The sequence below is a fragment of the Ranitomeya imitator genome, chromosome 2 (assembly GCF_032444005.1).
Source record: "Ranitomeya imitator isolate aRanImi1 chromosome 2, aRanImi1.pri, whole genome shotgun sequence".
Lineage (NCBI taxonomy): Eukaryota > Metazoa > Chordata > Amphibia > Anura > Dendrobatidae > Ranitomeya > Ranitomeya imitator.
Window position 1 is genome coordinate 268932997 of NC_091283.1, and position 27733 is coordinate 268960729.

Here is a 27733-nt window from a genome sequence, read left to right on the forward strand (position 1 = left end):
AATACCCCTCATAGATCAGGTATCTGGGGTATGTGAGGTAAATACCCCTCATAGATCAGGTATTGGGGGATATGTGAGGTAAATACGCCTCATAGATCAGGTATCTGGGCTATGTGAGGTAAATACCCCTCATAGATCAGGTATCTGGGGTATGTGAGGTAAATACCCCTCATAGATCAGGTATTGGGGGATATGTGAGGTAAATACCTCTCGTAGATCAGGTATTGGGGGATATGTGAGGTAAATACCCCTCATAGATCAGGTATCTGGGGTATGTGAGGTAAATACCCCTCATAGATCAGGTATTGGGGGATATGTGAGGTAAATACCCCTCATAGATCAGGTATCTGGGGTATGTGAGGTAAATACCCCTCATAGATCAGGTATTGGGGGATGTGTGAGGTAAATACCCCTCATAGATCAGGTATTTGATATGTGAGGTAAATACCCCTCATAGATCAGGCATTGGGGGATATGTGAGGTAAATACCCCTCATAGATCAGGTATTGGGGGATATGTGAGGTAAATACCCCTCATTGATCAGGTATTGGGGGATGTGTGAGGTAAATACCCCTCATAGATCAGGTATCTGGGGTATGTGAGGTAAATACCCCTCATAGATCAGGTATTGGGGATATGTGAGGTAAATACCCCTCATAGATCAGGTATCTGGGGTATGTGAGGTAAATACCCCTCATAGAACAAGTATTGGGGGATATGTGAGGTAAATACCCCTCATAGATCAGGTATCTGGGGTATGTGAGGTAAATACTCCTCATAGATCAGGTATTGGGGGATATGTGAGGTAAATACCCCTCATAGATCAGGTATTGGGGGATATGTGAGGTAAATACCCCTCATAGATCAGGTATTGGGGGATATGTGAGGTAAATACCCCTCATAGATCAGGTATTGGGGGATATGTGAGGTAAATACCCCTCATAGATCAGGTATTGGGGGATATGTGAGGTAAATACCCCTCATAGATCAGGTATCTGGGGTATGTGAGGTAAATACCCCTCATAGATCAGGTATTGGGGGATATGTGAGGTCGTAAATACACCTCATAGATCAGGCATTGGGGATATGTGAGGTAAATACCCCTCATAGATCAGGTATTGGGGGATATGTGAGGTAAATACCCCTCATAGATCAGGTATTGGGGGATATGTGAGGTAAATACCCCTCATAGATCAGGTATTGGGGGATATGTGAGGTAAATACCCCTCATAGATCAGGTATCTGGGGTATGTGAGGTAAATACCCCTCATAGATCAGGTATTGGGGGATATGTGAGGTAAATACCCCTCATAGATCAGGTATCTGGGCTATGTGAGGTAAATACCCCTCATAGATCAGGTATCTGGGGTATGTGAGGTAAATACCCCTCATAGATCAGGTATTGGGGGATATGTGAGGTAAATACCTCTCATAGATCAGGTATTGGGGGATATGTGAGGTCAATACCCCTCATAGATCAGATATTGGGGGATATGTGAGGTAAATACCCCTCATAGATCAGGTATCTGGGGTATGTGAGGTAAATACCCCTCATAGATCAGGTATTGGGGGATGTGTGAGGTAAATACCCCTCATAGATCAGGTATTGGGCGATATGTGAGGTAAATACCCCTCATAGATCAGGCATTGGGGGATATGTGAGGTAAATACACCTCATAGATCAGGTATTGGGGGATATGTGAGGTAAATACCCCTCATAGATCAGGTATCTGGGGTATGTGAGGTAAATACCCCTCATAGATCAGGTATTGGGGGATATGTGAGGTAAATACCCCTCATAGATCAGGTATTGGGGGATGTGTGAGGTAAATACCCATCATAGATCAGGTATCTGGGGATGTGAGGTAAATACCCCTCAGATCAGGTATTGGGGGATATGTGAGGTAAATACCCCTCATAGATCAGGTATCTGGGGTATGTGAGGTAAATACCCCTCATAGATCAGGTATTGGGGGATATGTGAGGTAAATACCCCTCATAGATCAGGTATTGGGGGATATGTGAGGTAAATACCCCTTTTATTGATCAGGTATCTGGGGTATGTGAGGTAAATACCCCTCATAGATCAGGTATTGGGGGATATGTGAGGTAAATACCCCTCATAGATCAGGTATCTGGGGTATGTGAGGTAAATACCCCTCATAGATCAGGTATTGGGGGATATGTGAGGTAAATACCCCTCATAGATCAGGTATTGGGGGATATGTGAGGTAAATACCCCTCATAGATCAGGTATTGGGGGATATGTGAGGTAAATACCCCTCATAGATCAGGTATCTGGGGTATGTGAGGTAAATACCCCTCATAGATCAGGTATTGGGGGATATGTGAGGTCGTAAATACACCTCATAGATCAGGCATTGGGGATATGTGAGGTAAATACCCCTCATAGATCAGGTATTGGGGGATATGTGAGGTAAATACCCCTCATAGATCAGGTATCTGGGGTATGTGAGGTAAATACCCCTCATAGATCAGGTATTGGGGGATATGTGAGGTAAATACCCCTCAGATCAGGTATCTGGGGTATGTGAGGTAAATACCCCTCATAGATCAGGTATTGGGGGATATGTGAGGTAAATACCCCTCATAGATCAGGTATTGGGGGATATGTGAGGTAAATACCCCTCATAGATCAGGTATCTGGGGTATGTGAGGTAAATACCCCTCATAGATCAGGTATTGGGGGATATGTGAGGTAAATACGCCTCATAGATCAGGTATCTGGGCTATGTGAGGTAAATACCCCTCATAGATCAGGTATCTGGGGTATGTGAGGTAAATACCCCTCATAGATCAGGTATTGGGGGATATGTGAGGTAAATACCTCTCGTAGATCAGGTATTGGGGGATATGTGAGGTAAATACCCCTCATAGATCAGGTATCTGGGGTATGTGAGGTAAATACCCCTCATAGATCAGGTATTGGGGGATATGTGAGGTAAATACCCCTCATAGATCAGGTATCTGGGGTATGTGAGGGAAATACCCCTCATAGATCAGGTATTGGGGGATGTGTGAGGTAAATACCCCTCATAGATCAGGTATTTGATATGTGAGGTAAATACCCCTCATAGATCAGGCATTGGGGGATATGTGAGGTAAATACCCCTCATAGATCAGGTATTGGGGGATATGTGAGGTAAATACCCCTCATAGATCAGGTATCTGGGGTATGTGAGGTAAATACCCCTCATAGATCAGGTATCTGGGGTATGTGAGGTAAATACCCCTCATAGATCAGGTATCTGGGGTATGTGAGGTAAATACCCCTCATAGATCAGGTATAGGGGGATATGTGAGGTAAATACCCCTCATAGATCAGGTATCGGGGGATATGTGAGGTAAATACCCCTCATAGATCAGGTATTGGGGGATATGTGAGGTAAATACCCCTCATAGATCAGGTATTGGGGGATATGTGAGGTAAATACCCTCATAGATCAGGTATCTGGGGTATGTGAGGTAAATACCCCTCATAGATCAGGTATTGGGGGATGTGTGAGGTAAATACCCCTCATAGATCAGGTATTGGGGGATATGATTCAAGATTCAAAGAAGCTTTATTGGCAGGACCAAATACACATCAGTTTTGCCAAAGCAAGTGTATAAAGGCAATAGGGATAGGGACTGTGGGGATGTTGGGTAGGAGCTGTAGGGAAGGTGGATGGGGGCAGATCCATTGTGGGGGCTATAGTCCATGGCATAGGGGAGGTGGATGGGGGCAGATCCATTGTGGGGGCTATAGACCATGGCATAGGGGAGGTGGATGGGGGCAGATCCAGGATGGGGGCTATAGTCCATGGCATAGGGGAGGTGGATGGGGCAGATCCATTGTGGGGGCTATAGTCCATGGCATCATAATTCTCTTTCTCGCAGTCTATGACATTCGCTCACATACCGCGCTGCTATCTCCACTGCTCTCTCTTCTTCTCCCAGCAGGATATATGTTTTCTCTTCCTCTTTCATGGTGATGAAGTCTGGGAAGAGATGTGAGAGTCTCCTGAAGTGAGTGTCCCTCACTGCTGAGTATTTGGAGCAGTGTAGCAGGAAGTGGGTTTCGTCCTCTATGGCCTCCTGGTCACAGTGTTGGCACAGTCTTTCCTCCCTGGGCTTGTAGGTCTGCCTGTGTCGGCCACATTCGATGGCCAGACTGTGGGCACTGAGTCTATATCGGCTCAGGATCTGGCGGTCTCTGGGGTCCGGGAGTTTCTCCAGATATGGGGCCAGTCTGTAGTCTCTCTGTAGGCTCCGGTATATGGTCAGTTTCTGTGAGCTGATGATATCATTCTTCCAGTCACTGACATACCTCTCCTGGCCTTCGTCTGCCATCTTCCTGATTCCGGCTTTTGTCAGGTTGTTGTGATTGGTGTTCTGGTCCGGTTGGGTTTGGCTGGGCTGTTCTGAGGGTTCTGGTTTTTCTGTTTCACCTACATGTATCAGGGTTTTATGGTGATGGGAGCTTGGATTGCTCCTATGCAGGTGAGCCCGGAATGACAGCGCCCTCTTTAGAACTGTTAGGTGTAGAGGGAATCTGCCCAGCTCGGCCCGACAAGCACTGTTGGAGGTGCTCCGATGGACCTGGAGAAGGTGCTTGCAGAATTCCAGGTGGAATATTTCTGTTGGATTGGAATCCCACTTTGACCAGTCTGGGTAGGTGTGAGGACCCCAGACTTCGCTGCCATACAGGAGGATTGGGGCGATGATGGAGTCGAAGATTTTTAGCCAGACCCTCACTGGTGGCTTCAGATGGTAGAGTGTCCTTCGGATGGCATAGAAGGTTTTGCAGGCCTTGTCTTTCAGGGTCTCTATGGCTTGTTTGAAGCTCCCTGACCGGTGAATCTCTAGGCCCAGGTAGGTATATTTGTCTGTTCCTGTGAGGTCGCAGTTGTTGAGGATAAATGATGGGTGTTGGTCTGATCTTCTCTTTCTCCTCTGGAACACCATGGTGTTGGTTTTCTTTAGGTTGACTGGTAGAGCCCAGGTGGAGCTGAATTTCTCTAGGATTTTCAGGTTGTCCTGGAGGCCTTTCTCGGTTGGTGACAGCAGCAGCAGGTCATCTGCATACAGCAGGAATTTCACCTGAGCGTCGTGGAGGGTGAGTCCTGGTGCTGAGGAGGATTCCAGGGCGGTAGCCAGCTCGTTGATGTAGATGTTGAAGAGCGTTGGACTTAGGCTGCAGCCTTGTCTGACTCCGCGGCTCTGCTGGAAATAGGCCGTTCTTTTGCCGTTCACACTCACGCTGCAGCGGTTCTCGGTGTAGGAGCTTTTGATGACATCGTAGGTCTTTCCTCCTATTCCACTCTCCAGCAGTTTCAGGAATAAACGATTACCAATCAATGTCCCATCATAATTGATGAATAACTTCCTACCAATGTCAACACACACAAGAGACAGTAAAATAACTGTCACTTCCCAAGAAGCAAAAAAACCATCAAAATAACAATTCAAATTATTTTATTAAAGATATAACAGAAAATTTAAAACAGCCACATATTACATATCCCACCATATGACCCCAAGGAGGGTAAACCACACTCTCTATTTATATGGAGGAAAAAAGTAAATAACAAATAAATATTTTAATTATTCTCTTATATTATTTCCTACCCAACAAAAAGAGCATTTCCCAGAGCAAGTATCTCCTATATAGTATTAAACATATCTCAGGTGCTACATAGCCTCCCCACTAGTTAATAAACCTATATAGCTATATAGCTATCAAGAGAAAAAAATGCCCTAAACATATGTGCTCAATTCCTAAATAAGGAGAAGGGTACGTGTCTCAGATCCAATGAGAGAAACAATGAGTTCAAGAACATATATCCACATATGTGGCACGGAGGGTCACACACCGGCACCGCTCTCTCTACTACAGTATTTTTTGGAGGTAAAGTATGTGGATATATGTTCTTGAACTCATTGTTTCTCTCATTGGATCTGAGACACGTACCCTTCTCCTTATTTAGGAATTGAGCACATATGTTTAGGGCATTTTTTTCTCTTGATAGCTATATAGCTATATAGGTTTATTAACTAGTGGGGAGGCTATGTAGCACCTGAGATATGTTTAATACTATATAGGAGATACTTGCTCTGGGAAATGCTCTTTTTGTTGGGTAGGAAATAATATAAGAGAATAATTAAAATATTTATTTGTTATTTACTTTTTTCCTCCATATAAATAGAGAGTGTGGTTTACCCTCCTTGGGGTCATATGGTGGGATATGTAATATGTGGCTGTTTTAAATTTTCTGTTATATCTTTAATAAAATAATTTGAATTGTTATTTTGATGGTTTTTTTGCTTCTTGGGAAGTGACAGTTATTTTACTGTCTCTTGTGTGTGTTGAGTTTCAGGAATAAGCCCGGGTGCCACACTGAATCAAAGGCCTTTTTAAAGTCCACAAAGCAGGCGTATATCTTCCCATTCTTTGTATTGTAGACGTGTCTCTGAATGAGGCTGTGCAGAGTATAGATGTGATCAGTGGTGCAGTGGTTCGGCATGAACCCTGCTTGGCTCTTGCTGAGGACGTTGTGCTCGGTGAGGAAGGTGAGGATCCTCTTGTTCAGGATACTGTTGAACAGTTTTCCCAGGTTGCTGCTGACACATATGCCTCTGTAGTTGGCTGGGTCATACCTGTCCCCACTCTTGTGGATGGGTGTGATGAGGCCTTGGTTCCAGGTACGAGGGAAGTAGCCGGCACTCAGCACAATATTGAAGAGTTTAACCATTGCAGCCTGTATTTCTGGTGGGCTGAACTTCAGCATTTCTGGTAGGATTCCATCCAGGCCACCGGCTTTTCTACATCTTATGGAGGAGAGTCTCTCGGTTACTTCCTGTAGTGTTATAGGTGTATCCATCGGGTTTTGGAAGTTTTTGATTTTTTCCTCCATTGCTTTTAGTTTTGCCATTATGTTTTCCTGTTCTTGGCTTAGTCCTTCCTTTGGAATGTCCTTATAGAGGTCTCTGAAGTATTGGAGCCAGAGGTTGCCATTTTGGATATGGTTGTTGTTTTTCTTGTCTTTGGTGTCCATTTGGTTCCATAGTTCCCAGAAGGAGTTGTCTTGGAGGGCGTCTTGGAGTTGGTTAAGCTTGGTAGAGATGTAACTCTGCTTCTTCCTCCTGAGGATGGTTTTGTACTGCTTTTGTATGGAGTCATAGGCTTCCCTCAGACCCAGGTGGTTGGGGTCTCTGTGTTTCTTGTTGGAGGCTGTTCTCAGGGTCTTCCGTACAGCTTTACATTCTCTGTCAAACCAGCCATTGACCTGTGTTTCTTTTGGTCTCTTGTAGTCGACTTTTTTAAGGTCGGACAGTCTGGCCATTGCGTAGAATATATTGTTGAGGTCCTTTGCTGCTTGGCTCACTCCCTCTGGGTTTGGCATGTACTCGAGGTTGTAGAAGTGGTGGAGCATCCGCTGTATTTCAGGTCTGCTGGAAGCTTCTTTATATTTTAGTGCCGACATTTTGGACCATTTATAGGATGGAGGCCGGGTGAAGAGGCCGCTCTGCTGTGGCTTCTGAGTGGATGGTTTCTCTGTAGATTTCATGTACAGAAGAAGTTGGCTGTGGTCTGACAGGTGCGTTTGTGGGGTGACTATGAAGGCGCTGACATCTGCCAGGTTCAGGTCTGTAATGGCGTAATCAACTACACTCCTCCCTACATGGGAGTTTAGTGTATACCTTCCTAAGGAGTCACCCTTGCTTCGTCCATTAAGGATATGAAGTCCTAAACTTTTACATACGTTCAGGAGCTTTCTGCCACTTTTGTTGACTGTACTGTCATAGCTGTTTCTCTCAGTGTGTACAGGGTCTTGGCCGTCATTCTCTGCTTCAAGTATGTAGATGTTTCCATCTGTGGTCAGGAAGTCTCTCTCTCTCCCTGTTCTTGCATTGAGGTCTCTGTTATGGCTGGCAATCAGGCAACACAGCGTGCAGTAATCAGCGCACATACAGAGATCTGGCAATAACCCAAAACAATAGGACGAGCTCTGAGACGTGGAATCTCTGTAGACTGCAGTACCTGATCTATCCTCACACAACTGGAAGCAGCAGTGGATTGCGCCTATCCACTACCTATGCAACTCGGCACTGCCTGAGGAGCTGACTAGCCTGAAGACAGAAATACAAGCCTGACTTACCTCAGAGAAATACCCCAAAGGAATAGGCAGCCCCCACACATAATGACTGTTAGCAAGATGAAAAGACAAACGCAGGAATGAAATAGATTCAGCAAAGTGAGGCCCGATATTCTAGACAGAGCGAGGATAGCAAAGAGAACTATGCAGTCTACAAAAAACCCTAAAACGAAAACCACGCAAAGGGGCAAAAAGACCCACCGTGCCGAACTAACAGCACGGCGGTGCACCCCTTTGCTTCTCAGAGCTTCCAGCAAAAGATAATAACAAGCTGGACAGAAAAAACAGAAAACAAACTAGAAGCACTTATCTAGCAGAGCAGCAGGCCCAAGGAAAGATGCAGTAGCTCAGATCCAACACTGGAACATTGACAAGGAGCAAGGAAGACAGACTCAGGTGGAGCTCAATAGCAAGGCAGCCAACGAGCTCACCAAAACACCTGAGGGAGGAAGCCCAGAGACTGCAATACCACTTGTGACCACAGAAGTGAACTCAGCCACAGAATTCACAACAGTACCCCCCCCTTGAGGAGGGGTCACCGAACCCTCACCAGAACCCCCAGGCCGACCAGGATGAGCCACATGAAAGGCACGAACAAGATCGGAAGCATGAACATCAGAGGCAAAAACCCAGGAATTATCTTCCTGAGCATAACCCTTCCATTTGACCAGATACTGGAGTTTCCGTCTAGAGACACGAGAATCCAAAATCTTCTCCACAATATACTCCAATTCCCCCTCCACCAAAACAGGGGCAGGAGGCTCCACAGATGGAACCATAGGTGCCACGTATCTCCTCAACAACGACCTATGGAATACATTATGTATGGAAAAGGAGTCTGGGAGGGTCAGACGAAAAGACACCGGATTGAGAATCTCAGAAATCCTATACGGACCAATAAAACGAGGTTTAAATTTAGGAGAGGAAACCTTCATAGGTATATGACGAGAAGATAACCAAACCAGATCCCCAACACGAAGTCGGGGTCCCACACGGCGTCTGCGATTAGCGAAAAGCTGAGCCTTCTCCTGGGACAAGGTCAAATTGTCCACTACCTGAGTCCAGATCTGCTGCAACCTGTCCACCACATTATCCACACCAGGACAGTCCGAAGACTCAACCTGTCCTGAAGAGAAACGAGGATGGAACCCAGAATTGCAGAAAAATGGAGAGACCAAGGTAGCCGAGCTGGCCCGATTATTAAGGGCGAACTCAGCCAACGGCAAAAATGACACCCAATCATCCTGGTCAGCGGAAACAAAACATCTCAGATATGTTTCCAAGGTCTGATTGGTTCGTTCGGTCTGGCCATTAGTCTGAGGATGGAAGGCCGAGGAAAAAGATAGGTCAATGCCCATCCTACCACAAAAGGCTCGCCAGAACCTCGAGACAAACTGGGAACCTCTGTCAGAAACAATATTCTCAGGAATGCCATGTAAACGAACCACATGCTGGAAGAACAAAGGCACCAAATCAGAGGAGGAAGGCAATTTAACCAAGGGCACCAGATGGACCATTTTAGAAAAGCGATCACAGACCACCCAAATGACAGACATCTTTTGAGAAACGGGAAGGTCAGAAATGAAATCCATCGAAATATGTGTCCAAGGCCTCTTCGGGACCGGCAAGGGCAAAAGCAACCCACTGGCACGTGAACAGCAGGGCTTAGCCCTAGCACAAATTCCACAGGACTGCACAAAAGCACGCACATCCCGTGACAGAGATGGCCACCAGAAGGATCTAGCAACCAACTCCCTGGTACCAAAGATTCCTGGATGACCGGCCAGCACCGAACAATGAAGTTCAGAGATAACTTTACTAGTCCACCTATCAGGGACGAACAGTTTCTCGGCCGGACAACGATCAGGTTTATTAGCCTGAAATTTCTGCAACACTCTCCGCAAATCAGGGGAGATGGCAGACACAATGACTCCTTCCTTGAGGATACTCGCCGGCTCAGATAACCCCGGAGAGTCGGGCACAAAACTCCTAGACAGAGCATCCGCCTTCACATTTTTAGAGCCCGGAAGGTATGAAATCACAAAATCAAAACGAGCAAAAAACAACGACCAACGGGCCTGTCTAGGATTCAAGCGCTTGGCAGACTCAAGATAAGTAAGGTTCTTATGATCAGTCAAAACCACCACGCGATGCTTAGCACCCTCAAGCCAATGACGCCACTCCTCGAATGCCCACTTCATGGCCAGCAACTCTCGGTTGCCCACATCATAATTACGCTCAGCAGCAGAAAATTTCCTGGAAAAGAAAGCACATGGTTTGAACACTGAGCAACCAGAACCTCTCTGTGACAAAACCGCCCCTGCACCAATCTCAGAAGCATCAACCTCGACCTGGAACGGAAGAGAAACATCAGGTTGACACAACACAGGGGCACAGCAAAAACGACGCTTCAACTCCTGAAAAGCTTCCACGGCAGCAGAAGACCAATTAACCAAATCAGCACCCTTCTTGGTCAAATCGGTCAATGGTCTGGCAATGCTAGAAAAATTACAGATGAAGCGACGATAAAAATTAGCAAAGCCCAGGAATTTCTGCAAACTTTTTAGAGATGTCGGCTGAGTCCAATCCTGGATGGCCTGAACCTTAACCGGATCCATCTCGATAGTAGAAGGGGAAAAGATGAACCCCAAAAATGAAACTTTCTGCACACCGAAGAGACACTTTGATCCCTTCACGAACAAGGAATTAGCACGCAGTACCTGGAAAACCATTCTGACTTGCTTCACATGAGACTCCCAATCATCTGAGAAGATCAAAATGTCATCCAAGTAAACAATCAAGAATTTATCCAGATACTCACGGAAAATGTCATGCATTAAAGACTGAAAAACAGATGGAGCATTGGCAAGTCCGAACGGCATCACCAGATACTCAAAATGACCCTCGGGCGTATTAAATGCCGTTTTCCATTCATCTCCCTGCCTGATTCTCACCAGATTATACGCACCACGAAGATCAATCTTAGTAAACCAACTAGCCCCCTTAATCCGAGCAAACAAGTCAGAAATCAATGGCAAGGGATACTGAAACTTAACAGTGATCTTATTAAGAAGGCGGTAATCAATACACGGTCTTAGCGAACCATCCTTCTTGGCTACAAAAAAGAACCCTGCTCCCAATGGTGACGACGATGGGCGAATATGTCCCTTCTCCAGGGACTCCTTCACATAACTGCGCATAGCGGTGTGTTCAGGTACGGACAAATTAAATAAACGACCCTTAGGGAATTTACTACCAGGAATCAAATCGATAGCACAATCACAATTCCTATGCGGAGGTAGGGCATCAGACTTGGACTCTTCAAATACATCCTGAAAGTCCGACAAGAACTCTGGGATGTCAGAAGGAATGGATGACGAAATAGACAAAAATGGAACATCACCATGTACTCCCTGACAACCCCAGCTGGTTACCGACATAGAGTTCCAATCCAATACTGGATTATGGGTTTGTAGCCATGGCAACCCCAACACGACCACATCATGCAAATTATGCAGTACCAAAAAGCGAATAACTTCCTGATGTGCAGGAGCCATGCACATGGTCAGCTGGGCCCAGTACTGAGGCTTATTCTTGGCCAGAGGTGTAGCATCAATTCCTCTCAACGGAATAGGACACCGCAAAGGCTCCAAGAAAAATCCACAACGTTTAGCATAATCCAAATCCATCAGATTCAGGGCAGCGCCTGAATCCACAAACGCCATGACAGAATATGATGACAAAGAGCACATTAAGGTAATGGACAAAAGGAATTTGGACTGTACAGTACCAATAACGGCAGAGCTATCGAACCGCCTAGTGCGTTTAGGACAATTAGAAATAGCATGAGTAGAATCACCACAATAGAAACACAGTCTGTTCAGACGTCTGTGTTCGTGCCGTTCTACTTTAGTCATAGTCCTGTCGCACTGCATAGGCTCAGGTTTACTCTCAGACAATACCGCCAGATGGTGCACAGATTTACGCTCGCGCAAGCGACGACCGATCTGAATGGCCAAGGACATAGACTCATTCAAACCAGCAGGCATAGGAAATCCCACCATTACATCCTTAAGAGCTTCAGAGAGACCCTTTCTGAACAAAGCCGCTAGTGCAGATTCATTCCACAGAGTGAGTACTGACCATTTTCTAAATTTCTGACAATATACTTCTACATCATCCTGACCCTGGCATAAAGCCAGCAGATTTTTCTCAGCTTGATCCACTGAATTAGGCTCATCGTAAAGCAATCCCAGCGCCTGGAAAAATGCATCAACATTACTCAATGCAGAATCTCCTGGTGCAAGAGAAAACGCCCAGTCCTGTGGGTCGCCGCGCAAAAAAGAAATAATAATCAAAACCTGTTGAATAGGATTACCAGAAGAATGAGGTTTCAAGGCCAAAAATAGCTTACAATTATTTCTGAAGCTCAGGAACTTAGTTCTGTCACCAAAAAACAAATCAGGAATCGGAATTCTTGGTTCTAGCATCGATTTCTGATCAATAGTATCTTGAATCTTTTGTACATTTACAACGAGATTATCCATTGAGGAGCACAGAGCCTGAATATCCATGTCCACAGCTGTGTCCTGAAGCACTCTAATGTCTAGGGGAAAAAAAAGACTGAAGACAGAGCTAAGAAAAAAAAATGATGTCAGGATTTCTTTTTTCCCTCTATTGGAAATCATTGAATGGCTCCTTGTACTGTTATGGCTGGCAATCAGGCAACACAGCGTGCAGTAATCAGCGCACATACAGAGATCTGGCAATAACCCAAAACAATAGGACGAGCTCTGAGACGTGGAATCTCTGTAGACTGCAGTACCTGATCTATCCTCACACAACTGGAAGCAGCAGTGGATTGCGCCTATCCACTACCTATGCAACTCGGCACTGCCTGAGGAGCTGACTAGCCTGAAGACAGAAATACAAGCCTGACTTACCTCAGAGAAATACCCCAAAGGAATAGGCAGCCCCCACACATAATGACTGTTAGCAAGATGAAAAGACAAACGCAGGAATGAAATAGATTCAGCAAAGTGAGGCCCGATATTCTAGACAGAGCGAGGATAGCAAAGAGAACTATGCAGTCTACAAAAAACCCTAAAACGAAAACCACGCAAAGGGGCAAAAAGACCCACCGTGCCGAACTAACAGCACGGCGGTGCACCCCTTTGCTTCTCAGAGCTTCCAGCAAAAGATAATAACAAGCTGGACAGAAAAAACAGAAAACAAACTAGAAGCACTTATCTAGCAGAGCAGCAGGCCCAAGGAAAGATGCAGTAGCTCAGATCCAACACTGGAACATTGACAAGGAGCAAGGAAGACAGACTCAGGTGGAGCTAAATAGCAAGGCAGCCAACGAGCTCACCAAAACACCTGAGGGAGGAAGCCCAGAGACTGCAATACCACTTGTGACCACAGAAGTGAACTCAGCCACAGAATTCACAACAGGTCTCCAAAGGTGAGAACTTTGCCCAGGGCCTGATAATGGGTGGCTTCTCTTTGTAAGATCTCGAAGCAGTCTGGATTGAAGTAGGGGGACTCTGGCGGTGGTATATAGGTGGCACAGAGGTGGACATCAGACTGGCAGGTGAGGATGGAGCTGCTGATTCTGATCCATATGTGGCTGTCTCCTTTCTTCACCGGTTTGATGTACTGGTGGAGCTCCTCTTTATACCAGATCGCTACTCCTCCTAAACCCCGGCCCTGTTTGATGTTTTTATTTTTCTGGGCATGGACCAAGAATTCCTTGCATCCAATAGGCACCAGGGATTCGTTTTCGGCTCTGGTCCATGTTTCCAGGAGGATCTGAATGTCTATATTTTTCATACTTTGTATAAAGTCAGGGTCCTTTGTTTTAGATCCAAAGGTTGAGGCGTTGAGACCCTGGATATTCCAGCTGCTGATTGTATGTGAAGACATTCTTCTTTGTGGTTTGTGTGTATATACCTTGTAATGAGTATGGCTGTGTGGGACAAACTGGATTTCTGACAGTTTTATAGAAGTGCTTGGTTCCATCCAGTCACATTAGTCTTCTGCACAGTGCATTGAGCAGGTTCTTTATCTCATCCCTATGTCTGCTCTGCATGTGTCTGTGTGGGCTTGGTGGTCTCCTCCGTGGAGGTCTCCACCTCCGATGGTCTGACACTGGGTGAAGAGCTTTGTTTCCAGCTTCAGGAGGTAGCCTTGGGGTTTTTTGCTTTATCGTTCTCGGGGGTCTTTCAGTGTGATTATGGCCCCGGTTGAATCCAGGCCAGGGGTCTCTGTTTAGCACGATGTCCTTCAGCTCTTTGGCCAGGAGGCTGACCCCTTGTTTGTTGAGGTGTTTATCATCGTGCAGGTGACTGTTGTTTATGGAGAAGTGTTGTGCCAGGGTCACGTTTGGCACAGTCTTGATCTTTTCAGTCAGTTCTGCATTGATAAATAAATAGGGCAGCACACTGCAGCGCCAAAACATGCAAACTTGAAAAAACGAAATTTGAACTGCATTACTGCACTAGAAATATGAAAAATGAGAGCTTTTAGCGCACAAAAATGGCCAATTTTATGTGTACCTCGTAGCCACGTTAAGGCATCTCTCTTATACGAGGTCCTATGTTTGACCTACCTCACTGAGAATAAACGTCTCCATCTGAATGGGTACATGTAAAAACCTCTTCTTGGACTCAAATTCTCTCTCTATGTGGAGGGGTATTGGACCTACTATAATTAAAACACCTGAAGCTAGGAGGCGGGGAGTGCACGATCAGAAGGCTAGAGAATACATTTCAAAAAACCTGATCTGCACATCCAAACATAGACTGAGTGTGAACAGGTGCTGAACCCAGAGTCGCCAACTCGTATATAGTTAAATAAATAGGGCAGCACACTGCAGCGCCAAAACATGCAAACTTGAAAAAACGAAATTTGAACTGCATTACTGCACTAGAAATATGAAAAATGAGAGCTTTTAGCGCACAAAAATGGCCAATTTTATGTGTACCTCGTAGCCACGTTAAGGCATCTCTCTTATACGAGGTCCTACGTTTGACCTACCTCACTGAGAATAAACGTCTCCATCTGAATGGGTACATGTAAAAACCTCTTCTTGGACTCAAATTCTCTCTCTATGTGGAGGGGTATTGGACCTACTATAATTAAAACACCTGAAGCTAGGAGGCGGGGAGTGCACGATCAGAAGGCTAGAGAATACATTTCAAAAAACCTGATCTGCACATCCAAACATAGACTGAGTGTGAACAGGTGCTGAACCCAGAGTCGCCAACTCGTATATAGTTAAATAAATAGGGCAGCACACTGCAGCGCCAAAACATGCAAACTTGAAAAAACGAAATTTGAACTGCATTACTGCACTAGAAATATGAAAAATGAGAGCTTTTAGCGCACAAAAATGGCCAATTTTATGTGTACCTCGTAGCCACGTTAAGGCATCTCTCTTATACGAGGTCCTACGTTTGACCTACCTCACTGAGAATAAACGTCTCCATCTGAATGGGTACATGTAAAAACCTCTTCTTGGACTCAAATTCTCTCTCTATGTGGAGGGGTATTGGACCTACTATAATTAAAACACCTGAAGCTAGGAGGCGGGGAGTGCACGATCAGAAGGCTAGACATGTACCCATTCAGATGGAGACGTTTATTCTCAGTGAGGTAGGTCAAACGTAGGACCTCGTATAAGAGAGATGCCTTAACGTGGCTACGAGGTACACATAAAATTGGCCATTTTTGTGCGCTAAAAGCTCTCATTTTTCATATTTCTAGTGCAGTAATGCAGTTCAAATTTCGTTTTTTCAAGTTTGCATGTTTTGGCGCTGCAGTGTGCTGCCTATTTATTTAACTATATACGAGTTGGCGACTCTGGGTTCAGCACCTGTTCACACTCAGTCTATGTTTGGATGTGCAGATCAGGTTTTTTGAAATGTATTCTCTAGCCTTCTGATCGTGCACTCCCCGCCTCCTAGCTTCAGGTGTTTTAATTATAGTAGGTCCAATACCCCTCCACATAGAGAGAGAATTTGAGTCCAAGAAGAGGTTTTTACATGTACCCATTCAGATGGAGACGTTTATTCTCAGTGAGGTAGGTCAAACGTAGGACCTCGTATAAGAGAGATGCCTTAACGTGGCTACGAGGTACACATAAAATTGGCCATTTTTGTGCGCTAAAAGCTCTCATTTTTCATATTTCTAGTGCAGTAATGCAGTTCAAATTTCGTTTTTTCAAGTTTGCATGTTTTGGCGCTGCAGTGTGCTGCCCTATTTATTTAACTATATACGAGTTGGCGACTCTGGGTTCAGCACCTGTTCACACTCAGTCTATGTTTGGATGTGCAGATCAGGTTTTTTGAAATGTATTCTCTAGCCTTCTGATCGTGCACTCCCCGCCTCCTAGCTTCAGGTGTTTTAATTATAGTAGGTCCAATACCCCTCCACATAGAGAGAGAATTTGAGTCCAAGAAGAGGTTTTTACATGTACCCATTCAGATGGAGACGTTTATTCTCAGTGAGGTAGGTCAAACGTAGGACCTCGTATAAGAGAGATGCCTTAACGTGGCTACGAGGTACACATAAAATTGGCCATTTTTGTGCGCTAAAAGCTCTCATTTTTCATATTTCTAGTGCAGTAATGCAGTTCAAATTTCGTTTTTTCAAGTTTGCATGTTTTGGCGCTGCAGTGTGCTGCCCTATTTATTTAACTATATACGAGTTGGCGACTCTGGGTTCAGCACCTGTTCACACTCAGTCTATGTTTGGATGTGCAGATCAGGTTTTTTGAAATGTATTCTCTAGCCTTCTGATCGTGCACTCCCCGCCTCCTAGCTTCAGGTGTTTTAATTATAGTAGGTCCAATACCCCTCCACATAGAGAGAGAATTTGAGTCCAAGAAGAGGTTTTTACATGTACCCATTCAGATGGAGACGTTTATTCTCAGTGAGGTAGGTCAAACGTAGGACCTCGTATAAGAGAGATGCCTTAACGTGGCTACGAGGTACACATAAAATTGGCCATTTTTGTGCGCTAAAAGCTCTCATTTTTCATATTTCTAGTGCAGTAATGCAGTTCAAATTTCGTTTTTTCAAGTTTGCATGTTTTGGCGCTGCAGTGTGCTGCCCTATTTATTTAACTATATACGAGTTGGCGACTCTGGGTTCAGCACCTGTTCACACTCAGTCTATGTTTGGATGTGCAGATCAGGTTTTTTGAAATGTATTCTCTAGCCTTCTGATCGTGCACTCCCCGCCTCCTAGCTTCAGGTGTTTTAATTATAGTAGGTCCAATACCCCTCCACATAGAGAGAGAATTTGAGTCCAAGAAGAGGTTTTTACATGTACCCATTCAGATGGAGACGTTTATTCTCAGTGAGGTAGGTCAAACGTAGGACCTCGTATAAGAGAGATGCCTTAACGTGGCTACGAGGTACACATAAAATTGGCCATTTTTGTGCGCTAAAAGCTCTCATTTTTCATATTTCTAGTGCAGTAATGCAGTTCAAATTTCGTTTTTTCAAGTTTGCATGTTTTGGCGCTGCAGTGTGCTGCCCTATTTATTTAACTATATACGAGTTGGCGACTCTGGGTTCAGCACCTGTTCACACTCAGTCTATGTTTGGATGTGCAGATCAGGTTTTTTGAAATGTAGTTCTGCATTGATGGCTTGAGTGGTTGGCCTGGGTATGTCCTTTCTTGGGAGCAGTGATGACAGAATGATTTTACTGTCCGGGAATTTTAGTTTTGCCATCTTTGCCAGGTTGATCAATTGTTCTGCGATCTGCTGTGACAGTATCAGGACTTTGCGATGTCTTGGGTGGGCTAAGGTGCTGCTGACGGAGGTCTGTGGTGCTGGCTGGTTCTCTTCTCTCTTCCATCTCTCTAGTTTCAGGATTTGAGTCCATAATTAGGACAGTGTCAGGACTTTGCGATGTCTTGGGTGGGCTAAGGTGCTGCTGACGGAGGTCTGTGGTGCTGGCTGGTTCTCTTCTCTCTTCCATCTCTCTAGTTTCAGGATTTGAGTCCATTATTAGGACAATATCAGGACTTTGCGATGTCTTGGGTGGGCTACGGTGCTGCTGATGGGGGTCTGTGGTGCTGACTTTGCTGGTCGCTGGTTCTATTCTCTCTTCCATCATATTGTTGGTTATTATATTAATGCTGTTTGGTGTCTCTACATTCTGGTCAGTGGTGGCTATGTTGTTTGCTCTTTGGCTTGTTTCCATTGCCCCCTGCTGGTTCAGATGTCCAGGGCTATGGGCTTTTAATTCTGTAATCTCCTTTCTGAGTTTATAATTGTCTTTTTTCAGTTCCCCCATTTCCTGTAGTGCTGCCTTGTGTTGACATTTCATTTCACACATTTCGGCCCTTATTTTCTGTAGGGCCTTGTCATTTATTGCTTGGTTATTTGCATTCCTTTGTGAGTTTCTTTCACATTCTAATTTCAGTTGGACCAAGTCTATTTCTAATTGAGATAAGAAGTCTCTGATGTTATCAGGCGAGAGGTGTGAAGTGTCGGGGGTTGGGTGGCTCTGTCTGGGGATCTCTATGTGAGTATTAGAGGTAGCTGCTGGGGCTTGTAGTCCTTTATAGGTTTGTGCCTGCTCTTTGATATCAGAAAAGCAATTTTCAAATTGCTGCAGAATCTCTTCGGTCCCCTGCGCCATGACTGTGCCATTGTTGTATAGGATTATGGTGAGCGCATTGGTGTCATCATCTGCTTGGCTGGTAATTTTAATCAGCTGGCCACTATTAATGTTGGATTTAGATACATGTTTATATCGATTGCACAGCGCAGTGTGCCAGGCTGAGGGTTGGTCTGTATAGAATAATACATTGGTTTTTCTTTTTCGTTCTTCCTTTGTGAAATCTGCATAAAGAGTCTCTGGATTTTCTCTAATGTAGTCCTTCTTGGATTTATTGCCCCCCCTGTGTTATCTCCTGATCTGGCCCCCAGCATTCCTGTGTCTCTGGCTCTGGGCTTTGTTCATTTACTTGTTCTAAATTTGTGTTTTCCATTTTGTAGTTATATGTTAATTATAATCCTTGTTTCTATGGAGGTTAATTTGTAGCAAGTCTATAGGTTGTGTTGTAGTTAAAGAATTCTCCTACCTTCTATAGGTCCAGGTATCAGGATGTCAGATGTATGATGCCGGCTGTTTCCAGTCTGTGTCCTCCAGGAGATTCTTGTTTGGTCCTTTAAATCCTCCAATTCTTCCTTTTTTCATAAAATGTAAAGTCCAGTTCAGTCCAGATCACTTTTATGTTCCACGGAGTTGAGTTTTTCCAGGTTTTGTCTTACAGTTGCCTCATTACAAGGTATAAAGTGATGGAAATTCAGGAGCTCATGTTTAGTGCTTCTTACTCCTAGGAATGGTGGGTGTAAGAATATAAGGATATGTGAGGTCGTAAATACCCCTCATAGATCAGGTATTGGGGATATGTGAGGTCGTAAATACCCCTCATAGATCAGGCATTGGGGGATATGTGAGGTCGTAAATACCCCTCATAGATCAGGTATTGGGGGATATGTGAGGTAAATACCCCTCATAGATCAGGTATCTGGGGTATGTGAGGTAAATACCCCTCATAGATCAGGTATTGGGGGATATGTGAGGTAAATACCCCTCATAGATCAGGTATTGGGGGATATGTGAGGTAAATACCCCTCATAGATCAAGTATTGGGGGATGTGTGAGGTAAATACCCCTCATAGATCAGGTATCTGGGGTATGTGAGGTAAATACCCCTCATAGATCAGGTACTGGGGGATATGTGAGGTCGTAAATACCCCTCATAGATCAGGCATTGGGGGATATGTGAGGTAAATACCCATCATAGATCAGGTATTGGGGGATATGTGAGGTAAATACCCCTCATAGATCAGGTATCTGGAGTATGTAAGGTAAATACCCCTCATAGATCAGGTATTGGGGGATATGTGAGATAAATACCCCTCATAGATCAGGTATCTGGGGTAAATACCCCTCATAGATCAGGTATCTGGGGTATGTGAGGTAAATACCCCTCATAGATCAGGTATTGGGGATGTGTGAGGTAAATACCCCTCATAGATCAGGTATCTAGGGCTATGTGAGGTACATTGTCACGATTTACACCGTGACCGTCACCCCTATGTCACGGGTTGGGGAGACTTTAGGCCAACAGACTGCTATCACATGTGCAGGGGGGCTTGTCTTAGTTATCCCTCCACTTCACAATGTGATGAAAACACACACAAGGCTATTGACCTCTTAGTTTACAGCAGGGGCTTATTCTAGGTATCCCACTGCTCTGCAATATACCACGAACTGCAGGGATTTATGTATATCCCGCTTACAGTTCCACTTAAAACTTGCAGCTCTCTGGCGCCCCCCTTACTCTCAGGTCAGATGTGGTACTGCACCTGGGGTAATTAGTCGCCAGAAAGGCTGCCTGCTATGTACTGGCTATTGGGCACGCTGCAACGATGCGATAAACTACTCCCACTCAGGCAGGAACAATAATTATCAATGCCGCAGTCGCTACAGCATCAACCAAAAGTCTGCACACGGTCGCTGCCACCAGCTTCGATTAAACGGGTCCGAAGCTAACCCAAAAACAACAGTAGCGTAATTCCCTTCAGGAGACTTAGGGTACGGTTTAGAACAGGAGAACGAACTAGCATTAAATAATATACCCCATCAAAAGTTTCAGGCAGTGTTTTATCAAAATATTTTACAAATGATGTTACAAATGAGACAATTGCAAATATGTACAAGGTAATTATAACATAAAGGGATTACAGGAGAAAAGATAACACTCACATGTTCAAAGCATTGCAGGCACCCAGGCTAGTGGAGCTTCCATACGTCCCAGTTCATGGGACGTGCTCAGGGCTCTCCAGGAAAAAGATAAGAAAACTGTGCTGGGGATCTGGGCAGACATTTATCGCTGCGGTCTGTAACATCCCAAAAAGGGGTTGGATCACCTCGTCCCTCCTACCTCTTCAGTTAACTAATTTTACCCTAACCTATATCTAATTTCTATAACTCCGCTACAAAACATGTCATAGTCATAACAAACCCAGCATTCATCTCGGATTAACGTGGGCATTCTAATGAGATCAAATATGTCCTATCTGGGATACATATTTACAGAGAAATCCCTACTTCTTTACCAGATGGAGTTAGAAGCCCGTGTTTAGAGGGATGGGCAGATCCACCGAGGGAGATTAAGAATATATATTTTCGTGTTCTTAACGTAAACGGTTTGTGTAATATCTTACAAAAACAAAACAAAGAACTTCCATATGTTCTAGAGACTTAGAATCCAGTTCTTGCTGGAGGAAGATTCTAACCTGGTCGTAAAAATTCCTTTAGGCAATAAAACGCTCTTCCCCCATGTACATTGGCAAGGCAGCTCTTGGCTGAGTGAAAGGGAAGGGGGGCTTTTTAGCCCGCAGCCTGCTAACAAGAGAAACTACTTATATGATATTTCATACCATATCGTGACACCTCCCCCTTTTGGTGTGCGCTAGGGAGGTAGAACTTCACGATATGCCTCCATGCGCACCTCAGGGTGTTCACCCTGGCGGGACAGTCCATCTGCATTCCCATGCTCTCTGCCCGTTTTGTGTTCAATGGTGAAGTCAAACTGCTGAAGGGCAATACCCCTCATAGATCAGGTATCTGGGGTATGTGAGGTAAATACCCCTCATAGATCAGGTATTGGGGGATATGTGAGGTAAATACCCCTCATAGATCAGGTATCTGGGGTATGTGAGGTAAATACCCCTCATAGATCAGGTATTGGGGGATATGTGAGGTAAATACCCCTCATAGATCAGGTATTGGGGGATATGTGAGGTAAATACCCTCATAGATCATGTATCTGGGGTATGTGAGGTAAATACCCCTCATAGATCAGGCCAATGCCGCCGGGGAACCCAGAAACCAGATGGCAACACGCTCACAGGTAAGGACCTCCCTCTGGTAGTTAACATCTCCTCAAAAAACTTGGACACGCATCAACTGGCTGTACTTCAGAAGGGTTTATCATTTTGCCCTATGTACAAGTTCAATTCGTTTGAACTCAACATGGACCTGCAGAGGTTCTATCGCAACATTAGATTGCGTGTACATTTCTCAGAACAACCTGCCGTACTGAATTCGTCAAGGCAGGACAAGACCTTACTTGAACTGCGTGATCTGGCTTTACAGACTCATAGCTCCTACATGCCACCACGGTCCAATCCACCAGTGGAAACCTTCGTTTCCCTTGTTGAGAGGGACATCCACACATTGACTCAGGAGATGGACCGGGGGAAGTTCCAGTTTCACACCAATCTCACACACTCGGAGAGACTCTCACTGGAGCAACTTTCGTCGGATAAATCTTTGATAATCAAACCAGCAGACAAGGGCGGGGCGACGGTAGTTATGGATAGGTCTGACTATCTTGAGGAGGTGTTCAGACAACTGGGGGACACTACGGTGTACAAAATAATACCACATAACCCTCTGAACCAATTGGTCCAAAAAAATCGCACCTATCGTATACTTCCACTTCCAAGCAGGCCCCATTGATAGTAAAATGAGAGATTTTCTCATCAAAAGGGATCCCATTACCCCTATATTTTATGTTCTGCCTAAAATACACAAAAGACTAAGTCAAACCACCTGGCCGGCCTATTGTATCCCTGACCGATTCGGTCCTGTCACCTTTATCAATGGTACTGGAGAAAATTCTTACGCCATTAGTAAAAACCACCCGCTCTTTCTTGCTGGACACTAATGATTTCATTCAGGTCATTAAATCTTTAGGCCCCGTATCCCCTACTTCCCTTTTGATAACTTGGGATGTCAACAGCCTATACACATCGATAGTCCATGAGAAAGGCTTAGCAGCTACAGATAGACTCTTAAGTGACAACAAAGTAGACATCAAAATCCGTCATCTCTGTGCCGACCTTTTGGGCCTGGTACTCAAAGAAAATTATTTCTTGTTCCAGGACACCTTTTATGCCCAGCAACAAGGCACCGCGATGGGCGCGAACGTAGCGCCCCCTTACGCCATAGCGTACATGGCAATTTTCTAACAAGATTTCGTGTATAATCATCCCCTATTCATGACTCACTGTAAGGTCTGGCGGAGATATATCGACGATATATTTTGCATCTGGGACGGTCCAATTGAATCACTCCTGCCTTTTGACCAACATATCAATGGTATCTGGCCTGAACTCAAATTTTCCATACAACATGACACACACAGGATCAGCTTTCTGGACACTTTAATTTATAAGGAGAGGGGGGGTCACTTGGCGATCGATTTATACACTAAACCAACAGATCGCAATGGCCTCCTACTCTTCACCAGCTGCCACCCACCCTCCGTTAAGAACTCTATTCCAAAATCACAGTTCCATAGGGTTGATAGGATAGTCTCCGATGAAAATTTAAAAAAAACCAGACTCAACATAAATTTGCTGACAGGGGGTATCCTCAGGGGGTACTGTCGGAGGCCAAACGCAACATGTCAAATAGCAAACCCAAGGACAATCCCAAAAGAATCCCCTTTGTCTCTACTTTCCACCCTTTTTCTGGCCTGGTCCAGTCGACCATCCGGAGGCACTGGAATATTCTAACCAAGAGTTATCCTAATATTACAGAGTTCAAATTGCCATTCCTGTCATGTTTTAAGCGAGCTAGGAACCTCAAGGACAGGTTGGTCAAGGCAGATGTTGGCCCAGGTACCCTGGTCCCTAAGCAGATGTTCCTTCAAACTCAGAGACGGGGCACATTCCCCTGCCTAAACTGTCTACAGTGCAGTAATGTACAGAAGGGTCCCTCTGTTTTTCACCCACAAACGGGTAAGGCTATTCCCATTAAGGGCTTCTATACCTGTGAGTCCACATTTGTGGTCTATCTTATCAAATGCCCTTGCGGCTTGGCCTACGTGGGGGAGACTACACAAACGGTGAGGGATAGGGTGGCCCAACATAAGTCAACCATCCGATGTAATAAGACACACCTCCCCCTCCCATACCATTTTTCCGTAAAGAATCACAATATCGCCCAACTCCGGTTCCAGGTTCTTGAACAGGTAGACATCCCTAGAAGGGGCCAAAACCGCATTAAAATGCTCCAGAGAAGGGAAGCATACTGGATTTATACTTTACAGACCCTAGAACCAAAGGGATTGAACAGGGACTATGACGTTTCAGCTTTTTTGTAAAATACTGTGTACATGTTTTTATCATGGTTGTGGTGTACATTGACCTTGTTTAACTATTTATGTCTTGGTTTTAACTGTTTCACGTTTCTTCCTTTTCTGAACCGTTAATTGTACCCCACGCACTGAGCACTGGTCTTCCCTCACATGGTATAGTATTCCTTCACAATGCCATTTCTATATAGAGTGTTAATCTGATCTCTATATAGTGCTCCGGTGTGACCACCGTTGTAGGGACCTGTTTTACTCTCCTTGGCCATCTGTGCCACTGCGCAGTATGCCTGCAGTACCTATCCTCAGCCGTGTCCAGCCCTAGCACTTAGCTACGATCCGGCTTTATTCTCTCCTGGTATCCCCTGCGCTGCGACCCTGTCGGTATACGGCCTCTAGTCTTATATACTCATTTGTTTAGTGTCTAGCCCCACTGCGCAGGCGCCGCTTCATCCCGGCTTTACTCCCAGGGTTTCCCCCTTCCTTGCGCATGCGCGGCTGCTCCGGTCATGTGACCCTGTGACGCGGCGCGTCAGCTGATCTCCAGGCGGCGGGCACTTAAACCCGGAAGTGCCACTGCCATTCAGCAGTCCCGGGAGAACGCGACCCCTTCTGCACGGCGCCGGTGCCCTTTGAGGATTCAGGTATAGCAGCACCCTCTCCTAGCGACGCCCGCCCATCCTCCCCGCCCTCCCTTCCCCACCTACTCCCCCCAACCCCCCCCCCCCCCCCCCCCCGCCTTCTGGCACTCTCCTCGGTATGGTTACCTACTCCCTGCTTCCATTCTCCACAGCGCTACCGCCACTGCGAGTATCTCGCCCTTCTGCAGCGCTCTGCTTCCGTATTTCCAGACTCTTCAAGGTAACTGCCGTAGTACTATAGGGGACCCTCCTGCCTTAGGCCGCTCAGCCTGTGCCATACAATTTATCATGCTTTTTACCTTACTTCTCTCAGGCGCCTTTCTCTCCCGGACTCTGCCTGTTGTTGGCACCCCTGTGGGCCCACACATACTCTTCGTGGCTTCCAGGTATTAAGTTGGGGACTTCGGGGGGCTCCTTACCTTTACTTTTTCGCTTGTATGTACTACACTGTACTACTGCAGCCGCATATCTAGTATCTTCTCATGTAGGTTCCTGGTGGTCACACTCTTGGATTAGTCTGATCATATAGTACGCTCAGCAGGGCTTCACGCTTAGTCGCCCAGCACGATACCTGTTATATGGCATTCCTGTGTGTTTTTTATGTGCTCATGTTTTTGTGTTGTAGGCACTCCACCTCGCACCCTAGCCCCGTGACCCCGCGTATTGGGAGGTCACCTCATTCGCTGTATCCTTCTCTTTTTATGTGGGGTCGGTCATTCTATATTCCACTCTGATAGTCCTTTGCTGGGACTCGATGCCATCACCTGACTACATTCCTCTCCTATACACGTTCACAGTCCGTAGCATCGCCTGAACGAGGCTCACGACTCATGGAACACCAGGCTGGATCTACCTAGTCCGCCACAGTCGTTGTCTGTCACTTCTCAAGTGATGTATTTGATTCTTCCAAGTACAATGTAATACGCCTGTATTGAGACTGTGCATCATGTAACTTGTCTTAACAGAATTTCTTTGTATTTCTACATATGTATTTCAGTATTCCAAAACTGTTTCTGATGAAGGTCTTTTGATTAGACCGAAAACGTTTAATGTTTGAGCTGGATGCACTAAATAAACGAATTGTTCACTTCTGATCATGCATAAAGATCTCCTGAGTGCCAAGTAATTTATTGCTTATATTTGACGGGTTGGATACCTAACTTGCGCACCTCCAAGAAGCCAAGAGTGCCGTGCTTACTATTGCTACATGCTGAAGGGCAAGGCTCCAGCGTAGCAACCTGCCGTTGGTTCCACACATGGCGTTTAGCCAGCGCAGAGGGTTGTGGTCGGTCACCACAGTGAAGGGGCGACCGTACAAGTAGGGTTGCAAGCGCTGCAGGGCCCAGACTATGGCCAGGCACTCCTTCTCGATGATGGAGTAGGCCACTTCCCTCGGCAAAAGTTTCCGGCTCAGGTATAACACGGGGTGCTCTTGGTCCTCCGAGTCAACCTGGCTGAGCACAGCACCAAGGCCAAACTCGCTCGCTGGCGTCGGTCTGCACCAAGAACGGCCGACTGCTTTCAACACAGGGACGTTGCACAGTGCGGTTTTCAACGCCTTGAAGGCCCCCTCACAGCCATCTGTCCAGTTGACAATGTGGGGTAGCTTCTTCCTGGTGAGGTCCGTCAAAGGTTTTGCCAGGCTACTATAGTGCTGTACGAAGCGCCTATAGTACCCTGCAGTGCCCAAGAAGGACATCACCTGTTTCTTGGTCACGGGAGTGGGCCAGTTCACGATCGCGCCCACTTTCTCCGGCTCTGGCTTCAGGGTGTTCCCGCCTACCCGGTGGCCCAGGTAGTGAACCTCCCTCATGCCCATCTGGCACTTTCCCAGCTTGATAGTCAGTCCTGCTTGGTGAATTCGCCTGAGCACCTCCTCGAGATGCTGCAGGTGTTCCTCCCAGGAGGAACTGAAGATGGCAATGTCATCCAAGTACGCCACAGCGTATTTCTCCAGTCCCTGAAGCAGGAGGTTGACCATCCGCTGGAAAGTGGCAGGGGCATTCTTCATGCCGAAGGGCATGACCGTGGACTCGTACAGTCTGAAGGGCGTGATAAAGGCGGACTTCTCCTGCGCCTCGGGGCTCAGGGGAATCTGCCAGTATCCTCTACTCAGATCCATTATTGTTAGGTAATCTGCGCCAGCTAACTTATCCAGCAGCTCCTCGATGCGCGGCATTGGGTGCGCGTCAGAGGCTGTGATGGCGTTGAGCCCCCTGTAGTCCACGCAGAACCGGGTGGTCTGGTCTTTGGCACGAGAACTACAGATGAGGCCCACGCGCTCTTTGACCGTCGAATCACCCCCAGCTGTAGCATCTCATCGATCTCTTGGCGCATAATCTGCTGCACCTGGTCAGAGATTCGATAGGGTGTTCGCCGTAGTGGGGCGTGATTCCCGGTGTCCACCTCGTGGACTGCTAACTCAGTCCTCCCAGGTCGGTTGTAGAACACGACCCGGAAGGGTTCCAGTGTGGTTTGCAACTGCAACCGCTGGGGTTCAGTTAACGAGGCGCTTACCTCCACGTCCTCGATGGACCCATTGGCCTTGGCTTGGGCCAGCATGTCCAGGAGGGTGTCTTCCTCCCCGTCTTCGGGCACGCTGCAGACCAGTAGGACGAAAGGTTCACGTTCGTGATGAGCCTTCATCATGTTGACGTGAAAGGCCTTTCGCCTACCCCGAGCGTGGTCAAGCGTGACGACGTAAGTGACCGGGTTGAGCTGTTGGTGGACGACGTAC

At 46.0% G+C, this 27733-nt stretch overlaps 2 long non-coding RNA genes across 2 annotated transcripts in view; both read left to right on the forward strand.

Moving 5' to 3' along the window:
* LOC138663073 (uncharacterized) overlaps positions 1-27733 on the forward strand; it is a 39986-nt gene that overhangs the window by 3222 nt on the left and 9031 nt on the right. The window lies entirely within an intron of this gene.
* On the forward strand, positions 4548-26103 carry LOC138663075 (uncharacterized). The gene is made up of 3 exons (XR_011318114.1): positions 4548-5119; positions 25310-25382; positions 25622-26103. It is a non-coding gene; the product is annotated as an uncharacterized lncRNA (long non-coding RNA).